Below are 6,000 nucleotides of genomic sequence, written 5' to 3'. Positions count from 1 at the left end.
CCCGCCCCGCCCGCCTCGCCTTAGAGCGCATGCGCGGGCGGCCAGGGCCCGACCATCGAGGAGAGGGGCGCGAGCATGGGAGGAGAAAGAACCTGCTGTCTCAAGCCGGGAGAGCCCCCCCACCTGCAGCCCGGGAAGTGATCCATCCCTATCAGCGCCTAAGGGGAAAATGGAGGTTCGGAACGGGCCCATGTCCTCGTACTGGGGGGCATGTTTCTCTCCCCCCCCATGAGTGCCCGCGTGGGCTCGTCCTAGAGCTGGCGCCGCGCGCCCTCTCCCTTCTTCCCCTCTGGAGGGCTCCGCCCCTAGGGGCGTGTTTGGCGGGAGAATCTGAGCCCGGCAGCGGGGCAGGGGGTTGGATTGTTGCAGCCCGTGGCTTGGCGGCTGTACATCACCCGCCCTGGAGCCGGGCGTGCTGCGTCACGGGGCGGCGTGGGGCAGCGCTGTGGGCTCTGTGCCTGCACCCTGCGCGCGCCTCCTGCATGGCACCGCGGAGCGCGCTGCCCTTTCTTCTCTTCGGGTGCCTCTAGTGACCAGGTGGCCTGATTTTATAGGGACAGTCCCGATTGTGGGGTCTTATTACCACCACCACCCCAGTGGCGGATTAACAAATTTGCCACCCCTAGGCCCTCAAAAAATTGCTCCCCCCCCAGCGCCAGCTCACCTCCGCTCCCCCGTGGCAAGCCTGGGAGGGAGCGGGGAGAAAGGGAGTTGTGGCGCTCCAGGGATGGCAGTGCTGGAGCGGGGATGAGCTGGGGTGGGGAGCGGTTCCCGCCCCCCGGGTTACTCCCCATGCCTGCGGGCCCCAGCTCACCTCTGCTCTGTCTCCTTTGAGTGCTGCTACTCACTTTTCTCTCCCTCCCAGCACTTCCACGCAGCAAGCCTGGGAGGGAGGTGGAAGTAGGGAAGCGCAGCGCACCTGGGGGAGGAAGCAGGCTGGGGATTTGGGGAAGGGGTGGAGTTGAGGAGGGGGCATGAGCAATTTTGCCACCCTAGGCCTAGGCCTTGTTGGTCTAGGCCATAATACACCATTGCCCCCAACCCTCTGTCCTGATTTTTCACATTTTCTGTCTGGTCATCCTAGACCGTTCCTTGGGTGGCACTGAGTTGCCTTGCTGGGTTTTCATCATACCACAGTGCTCAACGTGGGTGCATTGTATCAGGGTATAGTGCAGTGCTGTGACTGCTAGTAACTTGCGCTGCAAGTGTTTGCCCATACATAGAGTTATTCCAGAATAGCTATTTCACTTTACATTCACCCCTACCTTGTTCTGAATTAACTTTCAAGTTTAGACAAGTATGTTGAGTTACACTGCAGTGTACAGAACTGTATTGCAAAGTGTATTTTGCCTGAGAGCATTTTGTATCACTATCCTAGATGTGTAATGTGCTTCTGTGGATGATATTGTGGTGGATTGGTTATACTACACTATATGACACTGCAACACAAGATATATATGTAACATATATCCATTTATATAGCATTACGTGTGTTTTTATAGCTGGGTTGTGTGCTGTCCAAAGAACAAAAGCCCTGTCCCTAAAAGCACATGGGTTTCTCATATTGCTGAGAACTGCAAACAGTAAGATTGTGTGCAGTTTCTGTATGTAACATTTACAATACATAAACAAGTTTATTGAACATATGTTATAATCTGTAAACAAAATATCTCAAACAAACTCTCCTTTTAAATAAAAAAAAGTAACTGGGTGGAGAGGTGCAGTCCCCAGTGCTTTTCTTAAAAACTACAAACAGAGTGAGCTGTTAGTACATCATACTGTATCTAAGCATTGGCTGGTACCAGCTGTTTCAGAGGAAGGTTCACAAAACCCCACAGCAGGCAGGTAAGATACCCTGCCCACAGGAAAGTTTCCCCCAAATGCCCAGTAGTAGAGGTTGGTTTTAGGCTGTTCAATATGAGGGTTTGCATCCTTGCCAAGCAATTCAATATTTATTATAATTCCAAATAGTGTTACTCATAAAAAGTCATATCTCTTTTAAGATCCTTTTAATCAACAAGACCTGGTGTATGCCAAAATTCGTTAGCATTAATGGAGAAGCAGCAAAGAATCCTGTGGCACCTTATAGACTAACAGACGTATTGGAGCATGAGCTTTCTTGGGTGAATACTCACTTCGTTGGATGCATGGAAAAGCAGTTTGGGGGATTGCTGTGGAATCCAGCTCCTGTTGCAGAATTTAAGCTTTTTTTTTTTTTTAAACAAGTTTTCTAACACTTATAGCTGTGAAAAAAGCCTTCCAATGTGAATGGAATATAACATAAGAACAGCCATACCGGGTCAGACCAAAGGTCCATCCAGCCCAGTATCCTGTCTACCGAGAGTGGCCAATGCCAAGTGCCCCAGAGGGAGTGAACCTAACAGGTAATGATCAAGTGATCTCTCTCCTGCCGTCCATCACCACCCTCGGACAAACAGAGGCTAGGGACACATTCCTTACTCATCCTGGCTAATAGCCATTAATGAACTTAACCTCCATGAATTTACCCAGTTCTCTTTTAAACCCTGTTATAGTCCTAGCCTTCACAACCTCCTCAGGCAAGGAGTTCCATAAGTTGACTGTGCGCTGTGTGAAGAACTTCCTTTTATTTGTTTTAAACCTGCTGCCCATTAATTTCATTTGGTGGCTCCTAGTTCTTATATTATGGGAACAAGTAAATAACTTTTCCTTATTCACTTTCTCCACATCACTCATGATTTTATATACCTCTATCATATCCCCCCTTAGTCTCCCCTTTTCCAAGCTGAAAAATCCTAGCCTCTTTAATCTCTCCTCATATGGGATCCATTCCAAACCGTAATCATTTCAGTTGCCCTTCTCTGAACCTTTTCTATTGCCAGTATATCTTTTTTTGAGATGAGGAGACCACATCTGTACACAGTATTCAAGATGTGGGCGTACCATGGATTTATATAAGGGCAATAATATATTCTCTGTCATATTCTCTATCCCCTTTTTAATGATTCCTAGCACCCTGTTTGCTTTTTTTGACTGCCGCTGCACACTGGGTGGATGTCTTCAGAAAACTATCCATGGTGACTCCAAGATCTTTTTCCTGATTAGTTGTAGCTAAATTAGCCCCCATCATATTGTGTGTATAGTTGGGGTTATTCCCAATTTGCATTACTTTGTATTTATCCACATTAAATGTCATTTGCCATTTTGTTGCCCTATCACTTAGTTTTGTGAGATCTTTTTGAAGTTCTTCAGTCTTCTTTGGTCTTAACTATCTTGAGCAGTTTAGTATCATCTGCAAACTTTGCCACCTCACTTTTTACCCCTTTCTCCAGATCATTTATGAATAAGTTGAATAGGATTGGTCCTAGGACTGACCTTTGGGGAACACCACTAGTTACCCCTCTCCATTCTGAAAATTTACCATTTATTCCTACCCTTTGTTTCCTGTCTTTTAACCAGTTGTATAACAGATATCATGTTGTGTTTTTGGCCTTTTTACTACTGGGAAAGTTAGGAGCTGGAATTCACCCTTTTTGTAGCTCCATCAGTGGTAAAAATAGCAGTAGTTTTAGGGGAAAGAGATTCTGTCTCTAAGAGGAAGAGAGCAAATATCTTCATTTTAAAAGATATATTAGGTTGGACTTTTGGAATCTGGGCAGGAAAGGAGAGGTCTTCTGCAAACTTGGTCTGCAGGAAGTGATACTGTGGGGAATGGGAAGGGAAGGTCTTTCTTTCCTCATTTCCAAAGTCTTAACCACCTCCCATGTCCCTAAGCCCCCTCCCATACGTACCCTGTCTCCCAAAAGCCAACACAGTAAATCTGTTTTTATATAGCCCATATTTCACCTTGCCTCTATCACCATGGGTCTCACTGAAACATATTTCAAAACCCTCCCAGTTCTGCACTGGCCTATCACTTTCCCACCACCAATCTGGTGTTTTTCTAAGGGACCATGTAATAGCCTTGTTCAGCAGTCACAAGAGCTCTCCCCCACAACCGTCATGGAACGTGCTGGGTTCAACAGCATTCTACTTCTTCCTCTGCTTAAACAGGTCTCACCTACAACATCCTGGCTGCTGTCTGAATAGCGAGGTGAGGAGAATTACCCCATGGTGTACTCTCAGATACGTGCAGTATTTTCTTCTGCTTCTGTAGTGTGGGGAGTTGCCTACCTGGTGCTGTAATTGAGGTTAAAGATGGATAACTACTAAAGCTGGATTTCCACCTTGGCATATCAGTGGATAGCTCCTGAGAGCGCTGTCTAGTTAATACGAGGAGTCTTTGTGGCACCTTAGAGACTAACAAATTTATTCGCGCATAAGCTTTTGTGGGCTAAAACCCACTTCAACAGATGCGTGGAGTGAAAAATACAGTAAGCAGTATGTATATACAACACATGAAAAGATGGGAGTTGCCTTACCAAGTGGGGGGTTGTGCTAACGAGGCCATTTCAATTAAGGTGGAAGAGGCCTATTCTGAACAGTTGACAAGGGGTGAATATCAAAAGAGGGAAAATTACTTTTGTAGCGCTAACAATGCCAATGCAATCAAGGTGGACATCAGCCATTTCCAACAGTTGACAAGAAGGTGTATCAGCAGAGGGAAAATTACTTTTGTAGTGACTCATCCACTCTCAGTCTTTATTCAGACCTAATTTGATGATGTCCCGTTTGCAAATTAATTCGTTCTGCAGTTTCTCATTGAAGTCTGTTTTTGAAGTTTTTTTGTTGAAGAATTTCCACTTTTAAGGCTGTTAGTGAGTGTCCAGGGAGATTGAAGTGCTCTCCTACAGTTTTTTGAATGTTACAGTTCTTGATGTCTGATTTGTGTCCATTTATTCTTTTGTGTAGAGACTGTCCAGTTTGGCCAATGTACATGGCAGAGAGGCATTGCTGGCACATATCACATTGGTAGATGTGCAGGTGAATGAGCCCCTGATCGTGTAGTTGATATGGTTAGGTCCTATGATGGTGTATCTTGAATAGATATGCGGACAGAGTTGGCAATGGGGTTTGTTGCAGAGACTGATTCCTGGGTTAGTGTTTTTGTTGTGTGGTGTTAGTTGCTGGTGAGTATTTGCTTCAGGTTTGGGGGCTGTCTGTAAGCGAGGACTGGCCTGTCTCCCAAGGTCTGTGAGTGAGGGATCGTCGTTCAGGATAGGTCTATTTAGAACACATGGCTACCTACTCTCCTAACCTATTACAACCTTGATGATGCACTACAGCCCCCAACTTATTACAACGCTACCCAATTTAATGGCCTCTGCTTGTCTCCCCTCCATGGTTATTCAAATCATTTCTTGAGATATACATCTAGATATTTCATTCTTTATTTCCCCTTCTTCTCTCCCCACTCCACCATTCAGGTTATGGTGGGAAGACTTTATCAAAGGAGGACATTTTGTCAGACTCAGGATTAGTCTAATCTAGAGGTATACCAGGATAACAATGCTCTTTGGGCATCTTAAATTCCCTTTATGCTGATTTATCTTGGGCGAAGGATCTGGCCCATTATGTATGATTCAATCTGACTTCCACATGTACTATATTTAGCTGGTAAATATTAGTTGAAATTGAAAACCAGAAGCCTTCTCAGAATTAAATTATTTTTATATTCAGCTCTTCAAACAGTGTTTAAACCAAGCTACTTACATTCATTAAAACAGCTTCCTTAAAGGCTAATCAAGTAAACTATAAAATTTTACAAGTAGATAAAGTACTTAACTAAAATAACTGCACTAAATCTTTGGGAGAAAGTGTAATGTGTGAAAAGTATTTCCATAAACTAAACTGACATTTAACATTAACTCCGGAAATATCTCAAAATCAAATTCTCATCCATCCTGAGAAGTGGCACGGAGAAGAACCACATGGAAAGTCATGGAACATGCTCAGATTTAACCTGAGGATGTACACAGCGGCAGTATACAGATTTAATACAATGAAAATACTCTAATCTGGAGTGACTGGGTTACAGATCTCTGCCTTTGGACCATATATTTTTGTCTCAAGTTAAATAGA

The sequence above is a fragment of the Mauremys mutica genome, chromosome 5 (assembly GCF_020497125.1).
Source record: "Mauremys mutica isolate MM-2020 ecotype Southern chromosome 5, ASM2049712v1, whole genome shotgun sequence".
In the NCBI taxonomy this organism is placed as follows: Eukaryota; Metazoa; Chordata; order Testudines; family Geoemydidae; genus Mauremys; species Mauremys mutica.
This window is presented reverse-complemented; position numbering follows the sequence as displayed.